Source organism: Camelus bactrianus, chromosome 16 (assembly GCF_048773025.1).
Source record: "Camelus bactrianus isolate YW-2024 breed Bactrian camel chromosome 16, ASM4877302v1, whole genome shotgun sequence".
In the NCBI taxonomy this organism is placed as follows: Eukaryota; Metazoa; Chordata; class Mammalia; order Artiodactyla; family Camelidae; genus Camelus; species Camelus bactrianus.
The window spans coordinates 58,896,419-58,910,872 of record NC_133554.1 but is presented as its reverse complement, the minus strand read 5'-3'; the positions used below and the strand labels follow the sequence as shown (position 1 = coordinate 58,910,872).

Below are 14,454 nucleotides of genomic sequence, written 5' to 3'. Positions count from 1 at the left end.
GCCTGCCAAGGGGGCTCTGCTCCCCCCACCCCCACGTGCCGGCTCTTCCCAGCACAGAGCTCCCCAAGGTGAAGAGGGCGTCCTTGAGGCCTCCAGCCGCCCCGCGCCAAGGTCCAGGCAGCAAGGTCACTGCCAGCCCGCGCCGCAGGAAGGGAGAGGGGTGACCGCAAGGTTACTCTGTGGAGGGAGGAGGGGGCTGGGGGAGGGGAAATAAAAAGAGATTACATTTTTTAAAAGGTACTCTAGCTGTCTGCTGACACCATCTCTGGTCTCCATCCGTTTTATAGCCTGACGGCTCAGGCAGCTGGGCCTCGTCTGTCAGGGGGTGTGTGTGGGGTGGGCGGTGAGGAGCCGGACCCCCCACCCAGGCGGCCTGGTAGATGCACCCCGTCCCCCCCAGCCTGGCCTCTGCTCTGGGGCTGCCCAGGCCGCAGGCACCCCCCCCCCCAGGGAGGGTCGGGGCAGCCGTCACAGGTGGGACCCCGCAGGCGGAGGGGAGCCTGGCCCCGGCTGCAGCCACCATCACTGGCCATCTATCCCCCTGACAGGTCAATTTTCTCCCGTGTTTTACAGGACCTTTCAGAGCAGGAAATGCGATCCCGCGGCTGATTGATGTCCTTACCTGGTCTTTGTTCACAAGCCCCTCTCGGCCCCCCCGCCCTCCGCAGGGCTGCAGCTGGGCCTGGTCTGAGTGTCCAGACCAAGGCTGGGGTGTCCTCCCCAGGGCAGCCCCGCCCTCGGCTCCTTCCCGGGACTGGGACCTACGGCGTCTGAGCCTCAGGTTGCCTCTGACAGGGCCGGGGGGTCCCGAGCAGCGTGTTTCCTGGAAGGGGGTGGTCTAGGGGCAGTTTGAATTTCCTGGTGGAGGGGCCGCCAGGCCACATCCTCCTCCCACCTGCATGCCGAGGGCCCTCGGGAGGGGAAGGCCTAGGAGGCTGGGGAGGGAGGGACAGCTGGGTTAACTGTGTCCTTTACGTGTTCAGTTGGCTTTTGTTGCTCAGCCTGAGTTCTCCCCTGGTGTCGCACACCTGGGGACAGGGGGTGACGGAGCCTCTCCCCTGGGCTCCTCTGCGGAGGCAGCAGCCGGAGGTTTTTAGCAGCCGCCCCCTGAAATTGTGAGAACCTTTTGTGTATAATCGACGAGCTTTCAGTCTCTTGTAAAGCAGCACAGAGCACGTCAGAAAACTGTCAGCAGACACTCCAAGTGCATATGGCTCCTGCCTGCCCCCACCCACCTCTGCCAGGTGCCACTCCCACCCCTCCCAAAGAGGACTCAGGGGACCTGGGACTGTGGGCTCTTCCTCTGCACTGCCTGCAGGGTCTGTGTGGTTCTGCCACGTACTCGGGGTGCTAGCTGAGATCACTGCCAACAGACTGGACGCCATCCTCTGCCATCTCCACTCGTGCCCAGGGCTCGTCCCCACGACACGGCTGCCTGGCACTCAGGGCCCATGACGCGATGACTACTCGACTGGCAATCAAACAAGTGAGTGTGTCAAGATCCTCAACCCAGGGGCTGTGGGGGGCTCTTCAGGAAGAGGGTGGATCCTGCCCTGACCACCAGGACGCCCCGAGGTGAGGAGATGCAGACATGGCATCCGGGGGCCACACAGGGCAGACGGCCTCCCAGCAGACCCCACCCCTGAGCAGCGGGCTCTGCCCCGAGACCAGCAGGGCCCGTGCGTGACCCTTGCTGAGGGAGAACCCCCACAGCTGTGTGGTCTCTCCCCCTAGACACTGGGCACAACCTCCCTGGACAGTGTATGGCCCAGATCTTGGCCAGCAGAGTCTCCCTGGCTCTGGGCGTTGCCCCCTGACTGAGTCACCAGGTGAAGGGACAGGTAGAAGGGACCTGGTGTGGCTGACCAGGGGTCCTGGCCTGCTGTGTCTGCCCAGCGATGGGTAATGCTCTCCCTGCTTCTACTCCCCAACAGGCCCTGTTTCCCAGCCCCACTTTCCAGCCACTTCTTTCAAGTGTGAGGTCCCATCATCCTCCCAACCTTGTCTTGTTTGCTGGAGAGAACAGCGCTGGTTTGTCTCCAAAACACTGACTGAAAGCATTTGGCTCATGTAAGGCCTGCCAAGATGAAACCAAGAGGGCTGGGACCTGGGGTTCCGCTTGGAGAGGACTGTAGGCCAGGTCATGCCCACCAACCCACCCACTTATCTGTCCATCTATCCATCCAACCATCCATCCATATGTACATCTATTCACCTGTCACCCATCCACCAATCCACCAACTCTCCCCTTCAATCCACCGGCCCACCCATCTACCCATCATCCACTTACTCATTCATTCACCTGCTCATCTCCCCACCCGCCCATCCATGTGTCCATTCACCTGCTCACCCATCCTTTATCTAACACCCCCTCCAGCAACCCACTTTCCTGTGTAGAACAAGGACAGCGTTCCAGGACTGGCACTAGGCGCCAAGGCCACAGCGGTACACGAGACCTTGCATCAGCCCCAGCTACAAGAGACCACATGCAAATCCAGGGGGCTCTGGGGCACAGGGGCAGGGCATGTGTAACCCAGCTGTGGGGCGGAGAGGGCCAGCGAGGCTGCCAGGAGGAGGAGCCTGTGAAGCTTCAAGATGGGTAGGGAGGAAGGGCCTGCGGGGCAGAAGCCAGGAAAGGCCTGGTTTATTTAAGGTGGGCGGTTCTGGAGGCTGGAGGACAGAGTAGGGGCCCGGAGTCTGGCAGGAGGCGGGCAGGTGAGGCGGGCCTCGTTCCCAGGCCTTTTGGGAAGGGGAGGGGTGTGACCAGCGACCAAGAGCCCATCTCGTTCTTCCTGGTGCTACGTCCCTATCGGCCAACCACTCACGTTGGAAATGATGTGGAAGGAAAGTGGGGGGGCACAGCCCCCCTTCCGGTACGTCCCCCATCAGTTTGCTGGATGAGAACTTGGGCAGAGCAGGCGTGGAAACAGCTGGGTTAGTTTCGTGGCACATCTGTACTCCCCATGTGACAGTGAACTCCAAGAGGTGTAGCAGCCACGAAACACAGGCTGCGTGATCTCAGCGGTTCCGCCTATGTCTCCAATGGGCATCGATCATTATCAAGATGAACGTAAAATGCGTGCTAATAATTTAAATTTTTTTACATAGAATGACATTAAATAGCAAATAAAAACACCATGACAAGTGGAGAGGCCATGGAAGAAAGGGAGAAGGCGTTCGCTTTCTCACATTTCATGGACTTTGCCCAGACTTTTGAGCGGGGCCACACTCTCCTTTAACGGGCCTCACGGGTCAGGTAGCGGGTCCTGCAGATGGCGGAGGGGACTCGCTCTCCCCTGTGGGTGGGGGGTGTGACGTTAGGAAGATCTGGCCCCTCCACCCCCAGAGCCTCCAAGGCAGTGACTTCAGTCCCTGTCAGCTGGGAAGTCGGGATGATCTTGTGACTCAGCCCCCAGGGGGGAGCTCATCGCACAAAAGAACGCTTTCAAGATGGGGGCTGGGGGTCCCCAGGAAGGGCGGGGGGCGGCACCCTGCAGCTGCATCCTGTGACTGCCTTCCCCCGGGGCTGGAGTGGGGGAGTGGGACCAGGGGCTTCTCGCTTGCTTGGGCCTCGCCCCCTGCTCCCCTCGCAGGTCTTGGCGGCCTCCACCCCCAGGGCTGCAGAGCACAGGTGAGTCACCACGCGGGGCTGGGCCAAGGTGAGACCATGACCAGAGGCGGCGCGCTCTGACCCCGCAGGCGCTGCCGCGGCCAGTCCCAGCGCCCGCCCTGTGCGGAGGGCGGAGGCCGTGCCCCGGCACCCCGCCGGCCGGTGCCGTCTGGACCCGTGGCCCAGGCCGGGCACCCAGACAGCGGGCCTCTCGCTGGCCGGCGGCTGCGGCCCCGCACGCACACCTGCCGCGCCCCGGGGCGCCCGGCGAGCGGAGGCCGCCCCCACCTGCAGGGGCGGCAGCGGGGCCCGCGGGCCGTCCAGAGGAGGGAGTGGGCAGGGCTGCAAGCCGCAGGGGCTCCTCGCTGTTTGAGCTCCTGCTGTGTACCGGGCCCTCTGTGGGCCCCACTTGATTTGCCGCGAGGCGTGGCGAGCGCTACATTTCCGGCGAGGAAACCGAGGCCAGATGCAGGCACTCTCCCAGCCCGCCCGCCGTGAAGAAGGGGAGAGGACTTGAGCCTCCAGGCCTCCCGGCAGCAGCTCCTCTGAAGGCGAGTGAAGACAGGCTGCCCTCAGGCTGGATGCCCGTGGGTCCTCTGGCACCTGTCGGAGGGGAGACTACTCTCCACCACGCGAGGGGCCTGAGGGCTAGACGAGGCCTGGGTGGGCACCCAGAGGGCTCCTGCAGGCCCACCGCCCTCAGCCCTGCCCCCGGCCCCCCCGTAGCCTCCCTGCCCAGGACCCCTGTCTCCGCGAAGGCTGCCCTCCCCTGGGCGCAGCTCCGGCCCCCTGCCTGGCGTGTGCAGGGGCCTGGGCCCCCCAGCTCCCACCTGCACTACCCCCTCCATCAGCCGTCAGCTGCCACCAGCTCTAATCACTCAGGCTCCATCTGCCTGGGCCTCTGCACAGCTGGGGAAGCTCTCAGAAGCTGCACCCACGCCCGGGCACGTCACATTCCTGCATACCGCCCCACGGGCCACCAGCGTCCTGCCCAATTGCAGGGCAGCCGTGGGAGCAGGGAGCCCGGGGGACTGCAGCTGCTGGATGGGGAGCCTGGATACCGCCCAACTGTGCCCCAGGACTCCCAGCTGTGTCTCCCCCCGCCCACCATCCCAGTCCTGTCCCCAACCAAGCAAAGAGAAGTCAGAAATTTATCACTCTGGGGCCATTGGGGCAGTGTGGAGGAGCTCAGTGTTCCAGTGGCGAGGGCAAGGGAGAGACTTCCCCACGTGAACAGGCCCACGTGACTTTCCAGTGTCCCTCCCACCCTGTGGATCACAGCCTTCCCCGGTGCCTTGGGAAGCCCTGTTTGGGGCACACCTTTTAGGGGAGATGAGTGACATCTCTGAACCCAGGGCCACTGCCTGGGTAGGGTGGTGGTCGTGGGGAGGTCTCCCCGCTTCCAGGGCCTGGGAGGACCAGATGCAGAATGGGCTGAAGACGAAGGCAGGCAGGAGCCCCAGGCCCTTGCCCACCCTGCACCTCAGGGCACATCTGTCTGGCTTGGGCCACCCTGCTGGCCTCTCCCTGCTTACTCACAACGCCGTTGCGGCATCTCACCCTGGCAAGCCTGGGGAGTGCCCATCTGCAGAACAACCCCTCTTTGTCCCCACTCCTGAGATGCAGCCTGGGAAGTGGGGGGGGAGGCCTCGTACCCCTCGCTGGCCTGCCCAGCAGACGGCCTGAAGAGCAGGCAGGAGTGTAGCCTGAGTGCCCGGCTTTGCCCCAGTCAGCCGGGCTGAGCGGAAGGTGGCTGTGGGACAGCCCTGCACTCCAGCTTGGGGAGATGGAGGCCCAGAGACGTGGCCTGCTGATGAGGGGTCGGGCGCCCCTGGGGTCCAGTGCCAGCTCTTAACCTGCTTGATGAGTCAGGAGAATGAGCTCCAAAATGGCCCCGCCTTTCCCGCACCCCCAGATCTGCCTCCAGCCTCAACAGGAAAGGAGACTGGGAATTTTCCAGGGACCGAGGTGAGGGAACCCCCCCCCCCCCCGCTCTGGGGTTAGAGGGCCGGTGCACGCGGCTCCCTATGTCCGGACGTGCAGCTCTGCCCCTCTGTGTCCAGGCAGCTCTCCCCTCATGTCTGGAAGTTTCAGGAAAGGGGGAAAAGCCCTACAGATGAAAGCAGGTTTCCGCCTTGTCAGATTCTCCACCCGACCTCTAATTAGAAGACGGTAATGAGATTCAGGGGCAGTTTTCTCCTGGCGGCCAAGATTACAATCTGCAGCTTTTGCCTGAGCCCAGGGACATCGCAAAGGTCACAATGTCCCTCCAGCTCAGCCTGGCTGCACAGATGGGCCGGGGGACACACTTCCTGTTCCCAGCTGCTGGGCAGGACCTGGCCGAGGGCTCCCCACTCAGACCAGGGAAAGGCGAGGCCCTGGTGGGGATCAGGTCTACAGAGGCCACACAAGGCCCCAAACCTTTCAGGGGAGCCCGGGGGCAGGTCTAGTGTGGGTACTAGTGCTCTGTCTGTCCTCTTTCCCCTGATGTGGCCTAAGGCATCCCTAGGAGCCACCCCCGCAGGTGCGATGCTGGACTCTACCACCGGCTAGAAGACGCTGCCACCCTCAGCTCACCTCGGGGGGCAGAGGCTTGTGGGATCTATGGAGCCACACCGACCTGTGTCCTCACCTGGGCCCGCACTTAGGAATCCTGTGCCCTTGAGCAAATAGCCTCGCCTCACTGAGCCTCAGTTTCCCCACCTGTAAAATGGAGAGGGTAACAGGGATCTCCACTGGCTGCCTCTCTCAGGAAGCCCAGGGGTTTGCCCTGGCCAGGCCCCAACCAGGACCAGGGCTCTACTCTGAGTGAGGAGATTTTCTGTCTTTTTAAATTGAAGTATGTTTGATTAGCAATGTTTTGTTGGTTTTTGGTATACAGCATAGTGATTCAGTTACATATATATATTCTTTTTCATAATAGGTTATTACAAGATATTGAATATAGTCCCCTGTTCTACACAGTAGGACCTTGTTGTTTTATCTGTTACATATACAGTAGTTTGTATCTACTAATCCCAAACTCCTAATTTCCCCTTTGGTAACCATAGGTTTGTTTTCTATCTCTGTGAGTCCCTTTCTGTTTTGTAAATAAGTTCATTTGTATCATTTTTTTCAGATTCCACTTGTAAGTGATATCATATGATATTTGTCTTTTTCTGTCTGACATACTTCACTTAGTCTGATCATGTTTAGGTCCATCCATATTGCTGCAAATGGCATTATTCATTCTTTTTCTTATCCAATTGTCTGTAAATGGACACAGGTTGCTTCCATGTCTTGGCTATTGTACATTGTGCTGCTGTGAACACTGGGGTGCATGTTTCTTTTCGTATTAGAGTTTTCTCCAGCTATATGCCCAGGAGTGGGGTTTCTGGGTCATGCAGTAGCTCTGTTTTTAGTTTTTTTAAGGAACCTCCACACTGTTCTCCACAGTGGCTGCACCGATTTACATCCTTACCAACAAGGTAGGAGGGTTCCCTTTTCTCCACACCCTCTCCGGCGTTTATCATTTGTGAACTTAAAAAAAAAATTTTTTTTATTTAATTACTATTGTATTGTTAAAAAAATTTTCTTAATTGGCAGGGGGAGGTAAGTAGGTTTTATTTTGCTTTTAGAGGAGGTACTGGGGATTGAACCCAGGACCTCATGCATGGTAAGCATGTGCTCTACCACTTGAGCTATATACCCTCCCCACTATTGGTGGACTTTTTAAATGATGGCCTGAGTGAGGAGGTTTGGAGGAGAAGCGGATATGACCTGACTTTCTGGCTGCTGGGTGGTGAACAGAATGTGATGAAGTCAGGAAGCACCTAGTGGGGAGAACACTGCAGCGGTCCAGGAGAGAGAAGATGATGCCCTGCATCATGGTACAAACAGAGGAAGTGGTGAGAGGTGGTCAGAATCATGGGTATCTGAACATGAACTCAACAAGATTCCCTGACAGATTGAATTGGGCGGGGGTGACTGAAAAGGAGGAGTCAAGGGTGGTTCCATGGCTGCTGCAGGAGTTCCAGCCATTGCATCTGCATTCCAGGTAGCAGGAATGAGGAGGAGGAGGGAAGTAAAAAGGACCACTGAAAAGGCTTTCCTGAAGTCCAGCCAAACCTTCTGCTAACATTGGTCAGGTCTTAGTCACGTGACGGTCCTGGCTGCACAAGGGGGTGGGAGTAGTAATCTCCTGGCCAGGTGCAGTGCCATCGACAAGGACAGAGAGGTGCGGCTGATAGAGGAAAGGGCAGCAAGGACACTGGTCAGGCGGCCACTTTGAGATGCTGACCAAGGTGAACGTAGCCCAAGGTCAGCTCCCGGTGGGTATGGGCAATGCCCTGCATGCTGACAACCTGGGCCAGGTGGTGTGCCCCACGGACCTTCTCCACCTGCAACCTGCGGGAACTAGACGGAATTTCTCCTCTGCACACAATTTAATGGCGCCAATTCCTGGGATCCTTCAGGGTGAGTGCCGCAAATTAGGTGGTTGTGAACTTGGCCCCATAGGAGTACATGGTTGGCTTGGGCGGTGACGGGTAGCCAGGAGCAGCGAGAGAGAGACAGCACCAAGGCAGAGTCGGGGGCCCAGCTGGCTAATGATCTACCTCAGGGCTGGGTTACCTGGCCAGGCCCTGGCATGGACAGGGTCTGCCCACCTCCTTGGGTTCTTGCCTGCCTGGTCTCCCGGGATTTGAGATCTGGGCGGAGGTCACTGGAGGAGTGAATGGTTAATCTGTGGTTTTTCTAACAGAGGGTCTCATAGCTGTCCCTGCTCCAGAAAGAGGCCCCTGGAGGCAGAGAGAACCAGTGTCAAGACCGCTGGAAGCCCCTCTGGCCCCTCAGGACTCTCCCAAGTCCACCCAGCACTGGCTCCCATCAGCAGCTGCTCTCCTGCCTTCTTCTCTAGGGTGCCCGGCCCCCGGCCCCCAGCCCTTCCCCCAGATCCTGAGCCACCAGGAGTCACCAACAGCTTGAGCTCCGGAAAAAAACCTTAGTCAGTGGTTTTAGTGGCTGGACTGGGGCCAAGGAGAGACTCTCAAAGCTGGGCCCACCTCAGTGGGGATGGGGGGTGGGGGTGTTAGGGGCGGCCCCGCCCATCTCCCCCTTGCCAGCGCTAGTGAAGCTTCTGTGCACCTGGGCGGGCTCCCCAGGCATCTCCCACCTGGGGGGGCCCTGACAGAGGAGGGTGGGATGTAATCAACCTCCAGGTCACACTGGAGCCAGCCCTGGCTTCCCCCACCTCTCGTCTGCCCCTCCCCCTCCCCAAAAGGGGGCCTATGGAATGAACGGAGCGAGTGCATTTGGGAAACCCCGGGGCTGACCCCCTTCTCTCCTCACACCTCATTAAGCCTGCCCGCACCTGCCGCTGCTCCCACCCAGAAAACCAAGGTCAGGACCAAGTGTGTGTGGGGGGGTGGTTTGCAGCCTTGAGGCTCCCGGTGAAGTCAGTCCCTCCACGTGGTTCTGGCAATGCCCTCCCTCCCGACATGAGGCCCCGGTGGGAGAGGGTTGGATGGCGCCCCGCTCCGCCCAGCGGATGCTAATTGAGACCCATTCCTTTCTGCGGAACCTGTTGTCAGTTTTATGGTTCTGGGTTATGTAAACAGCGGGAGGAGAGTGCAGGGAGTCAGGGCCCGGGGGCCACCAGGCCTGGGCGCCCCCTCCTCCCTGAGGCCACCCCCTTGGGCTTGGGGCAGCCTCCAGGCTCTGCTCTGACACAGACCGTCTGAAAGGGGGGGAACCCCACCAGAGAGGGGATGGAAACTTGGGTTTCTGGCCAATTCAGCCACTGGGCTGGAGCAAACGTTTAACCCCTGCTTGTGGGGGTGATGGAAACCCAGACCCCATGGAGGCTCCCTGATGCCCACATCGCCCGCTGGGTCCCCAGCATTCTTTCTGATGGACCAGCCTGGCCTCTGATCATGCCTCCAGATCATGCCTCCAGTTTGGAAGTAGGAGACACATGAAAAAGAAGAGGCTTGCCAAAAAGTGTGTTGCTTTCCAGGAGAGAAGGGACCAGCCCTCATCCGGACTTGTCCCTGCGACCTCACGGGGAGCCCCGGAGGGGGATAATCAGCCACGTTTTACACCTGGAAACACTGAAGATTGATGTCGTGTCCAGGGAACCAGGGCAGGGCCAGTTCCATGGCCCAGGCTCTGCCCACCACCTGCTTCTGGGCCCAGGCCACCTTCTCTGAAGCAGCCACAGCTCCCACATGGATTTAACCCAGACTGGGCCCCTGCATTTCTTTGGTGAGGATTGAGGTGGGGGAGAGGGTGGTGGGGGAGAGTAGGGGGTGGTCAGGGTGCTCATCCTTGGTAAAGCAGGCGCCCCCTCCCTGCCCAGCATGTGAGAAACAGGGTCCTTCACCTCATCCCAGATGTGCTGGGTGGGCTTCAGCACCCCCCTGTTTGAAGACCTAAGTCTTCAGCATCCAGAGGCTGGATCCTCGTCCAGCCCCTCCCTCTCCTTTCCCAGATTGTGTCACCTCCAGCGACCTAATGGAAAGTTGCTGCCACTTCAGTGATGGGTGTCCCAGAGCAGGCTCAGAGAGGTTCATTTACATGCCCAGGGTCACACAGCCTTTGTGCATCGGAAGCCACAGATGGCTCCCATGGGACAGCAGCATCCCATCAACTCCGATGATTGAAATCACATGTGGGTAGCGATAACAGAGAGGGTGCATGTTTGGAAATGACCATGGCGCTGCCCTTCCCTGTTTTAAATTTGGGTTCTAAAACCTTTAGGTGGGGCGGGGCACAGTGAGTATCTGTGCCAGCGGGGATTGGGGGTGAGAAGCCACTCAGAACCAGAGTGGGGTGGGGAGGGGGTCTAGGGTGGAGGTGGGCATCCCAGGGGAGGGTACTGGAGCCCGAGTTGGGGGGGGAGTCTCAACTGCGGAGTTACAAATATGGAAAGGGAGGATACCAGGATGAATGCTGTGGCCCTGGACCTCCAGCGGTATTCGAGGTATGGCTGTGAACTTGTGGCTTTCAATACATGTAGATAAACACAGGGAGAAATCTAGACGTGTGTGGTGCCTGCGCACGTGTCTCCAAGCTCTGTCCACGGAGGGACCCAGGAGCCGTGGCATCCCAATGGCTGTGCACGCACCCGGGGCCCAGACCTAGGTCTCTATTAGTAGTCTCCACTGGAAGGAACCAGGGCTCCTTGGAGAAATGCCTGAGTCCAAGAAAAGTACACGATGATCTGGGAACATCTTATTGGGCCAGAAAGCAAGGAAGTGCTTGGGGAATGATGGGGACACTGTCAAGGACACAGGAGCCAGCTGAAGGGGCTCTCGTGGTCCAAATCTGGGACAATGTGGGCATCGGAATAAGTAGTGATAGTAAGGATTATAACCCGCTGAATACGGTAGGAAAACAGGAGTCCACAGTGATGGAGATAAATTAGTAAGTTGAACATTTGACAAGGACTGGGATATTTAGTTTTCAAGTCCCTCCCCACAAACCACTCATTAATTCCAAAGGAGAAAGATGTAACTTCAAGGGAGCTGTCTTGTCAAGTGATCAAAGATGACATCACCAGTAACGGGGAGGCGTGCGGCAGCTGATAGGGTTCAGTGGAAACATGGCACCCCGTCCATGGTTTTCCTGCCGAAGAGACGTAGCTTGAATTTCATCGTGAGCGCAGGAGGCAGAATGCTGGCTCCCCCCAAAGACGTGTACCCCATAAACCAGGGAACCTGGCAATACGTTACCTTCTGTGGAAGGACCTTGCAGCGTGATTAAGGTTACAGACCTTGAGATGGGGAGATTATACCGGATTATCCGGATGGGCTCAATCTAATCACATGAATCCTTAAAATTGGAAACCTTTTCCTGGCTGGGTCACAGAGATGCAGTGAGAGGAAGCCAGCTCTCTCCCCTGGCTGCTGGCTTTGAAGTTGGAGGCAGCCCCCTCCCTGACCCCCTGCAGCCAGGGAATGTAGCCTTTAGAAACTGGGACCAGGCCGCAGTTTTCAGCTGGCAAGAAAACAGGGGCCTTGGTCCTACCACCTGAAGGAAGTGAATTCTGCCAGCTACTCAGTGAGCGGGAAACGGAGTCTCCACAAGAGCTTCCAGAAAGGGGGTGGCCTGCCGACACCTGGATTTCAGTCTGGTAAGATCCCCATGGGATCTCTGACCCACGGAACTGGAAGAACAGATTTGTGTTGGTTCAGCTGCTAAGTGTGTGGTGATTTGTTATGACAGCAACAAAAAACGAATACGATGAGGAGACATCAGAGAAGCCCCTACCGAGGGATACAGGGTTCACTGTCAAGCACCTTGAAAGAACTAAAAATTCGTAAGACCAGAGACCAACAGCTAACTGGAAAAATGGGCAGAAATGAACAAGCAGAAACGTACAAGCGTTTCAAGAAGTATGAATGGTCAGTAAACATATATCAGGTGATTAACCTCATTTGTAATGAGGGAGAACAAGTGGAAAACCACAACGAGATTCCATTTCATTCACCAGATTGGCCAGACTGCTGATGGCCAATGTCTGTGACAACGTAGAGCTGGGGCCGAGATCGGCGGTCCTTCAGCCCAAATGGGCCAGCCCTGCTTTTGTAAATAAAGTTTCGTTGGAACACAGACTTGCTCATTTGTTCGTGTGTCATCTAGGGCTGCTTTCGAATAGTCGTGACAGAGACTGCATGGCTGCCAAAGCAGAAAATACTTTTGCTGTGTGGTGCTTCACTGACATAGTTCTCCAGCCTCTGATGTAAACTGGCAGGAACTCTCATGACTACGTTGAAGAGCAATTGGGCAATAAGTGGTAGAATCAAAGGTGCACAAACACTTGAATCTGCAATTCCATTTCCAGGTATTTACCCAGAGAAATGACAAAATATTAAGGAGACAAGGACCGTAATGTTCACTGCATCACTGTTTATAATGGCAAATAATTGGAGACAACTCAGCTGCCCTTAGCAGGAGAATGGATACAGATACTCTGGGCTATTTTAAAGGGTGGAATTCCATAGGGCAGTGAGACTAGATGACGCAGAGTACATACGACATGATGCTGTATCTTGCAAACAAGGTTAGGTGAAAAAGGAAGTTGCAGAAGAATACACACATATAAATCCATTAACACGAAAGTCAAAAGTGCAAAAATGCTCTCTCCCAGTACACAATTGAATTAGGCTATAAATTTGGCTTGGACAAAACAGAGTCCAAGATAATAATGACTTGGACAAGATGATTTGTCTCTTCCAATGGAGCAGCCCGGAGGATGTGGCCAGGGGCTGGGATGGTGACTCTGCCCATGTTGTTGTCCAGGGATCCAGGCACCTTCTGGCCTGTTGTCCCACTCCTGCCATGGTCTGCATGGCCCACAATGGCTTCTTACCATCACCTTGATATTCCAAGCAGCAGGATGAAGAAAGAGGGAGGAAGGGACAGACTGCCTCCTTTTAAAAACTGACCTAGAAATTGCACCTGTCATTTCTGCTCACTCCTCATTGGTCAAAACTTAGTCACATGGTTACCTCTGGCTGCAAGGGAGGCTGGGAAGTGTATTGTTTATTCTTGGCTGCCACATGTGCTGGCAAAATTTGGAAACAGAATAAATGAATATTAAGAGACACATAGTAGTCTTTAATTGTTTAGGAATATATCCATATGTGGTAAACCTTTAAAGAAAAATAATGAATTGACAAAATCTGGATAGTGATGCTCCCAGGATGGTTGTGAAGAGGGGAGGAAGGTGAAATGGTGGAGGGACTCAAAGGGAGCACCTAAGATTCTACAAAGATTCTGTCTTAAAGCCAAATGGTGGACTCATGGCTATTTATTGTTATTCATTGAAACATACATTTAATTTTTATATCCTATCTTGCATGTATAATATTTCATAAAAATTACATAACTAATTAAAAGCAGGTTATAGAATGTATTATGATTTACATAAAAATGAATGAATAGCATTTATTATTTTCATTCTGAATTTAATTACTCTTTACCTGGCATTTCCTCTTCTTCCACTGGTGCCTGGGGGTTGAAGGTGGGACAGCCTTACCTAGTGGCTGCACTGCCTGGAGCTGCGGCATCAGCCTCTGCCCTAAGACATCAGGTCCTTCATGTGCCTACAAACAAGGTTCCCCTATTCCCTCTCCCAGTGACTTTTAATTCTTCCCGTGCACAGTTCCAGCTGGCTCGGAATTACTTGCTTCTTCCTGAGAAGGCCATCCCAGCCCTCCTGTCACTACGTATTCACTCAATAGACACATAGCACCTTCCAGGTGCCAGGAATTCACAGATGACTCAGAGCCCTTCTCTGTTCTCTCCTTCCCCAAAGCCATCTCCGTCCTCCATTCCCATTTGTCTCTCAAGACCAGCCTACAAGCCACCTTCTCGAAGCCCTCCTTGATTTCTCCAGTCATATCGGTCTCTACCTCTCCCATCCTCTCACTACATTTCTTTGCTCCTTTAATATTAGAACGTTAGAGTCCCTTGTCTCACTGCTCCAAGTACTGTTCTGAAAGGCACTGGCACAAGGAGCAGATCCCACGTCCCCTCTTAAGAGCTGTGTACACTTGCTGAGTCACCTGACCTCTCTGTGCTCAGCGTTCCACTCGTAAAACGTAGGTGATAACTCCTCGGAACCACATCAGCGCCGACATATAAGGCCCCAGCCCCCGCGCCCCGGGCCCCTAGCACACTTCCCGAAATCGATCCTAGGGTGTAAATGTTGAAAATGAATGCTTGAAATCCTGCTCCTCTCTAGAAAGCGTGTCGCGGCCCTTTCTCTGCTGACCTTCACGCCCTTCCGGATGGAGGCCCCGCAGGGCGAGTTCCTTGTGTTCCCGACCCTGCAAGACGGCGGCTCAGAATCCCAGCTC

At 56.2% G+C, this 14,454-nt stretch overlaps 1 long non-coding RNA gene and 1 other non-coding gene across 2 annotated transcripts; one reads left to right on the top strand and one right to left on the bottom strand.

Annotated features, from left to right (window-relative positions):
• The first annotated feature begins 260 nt into the window (after positions 1-260).
• On the top strand, positions 261-14,443 carry LOC141573672 (uncharacterized). The gene is made up of 3 exons (XR_012499688.1): positions 261-1,486; positions 1,935-9,853; positions 10,608-14,443. It is a non-coding gene; the product is annotated as an uncharacterized LOC141573672 (long non-coding RNA).
• Positions 7,228-7,303, bottom strand: TRNAG-ACC (transfer RNA glycine (anticodon ACC)). Its single transcript has one exon. It is a non-coding gene; the product is annotated as a tRNA-Gly (tRNA).
• Positions 14,444-14,454: the final 11 nt, after the last annotated feature.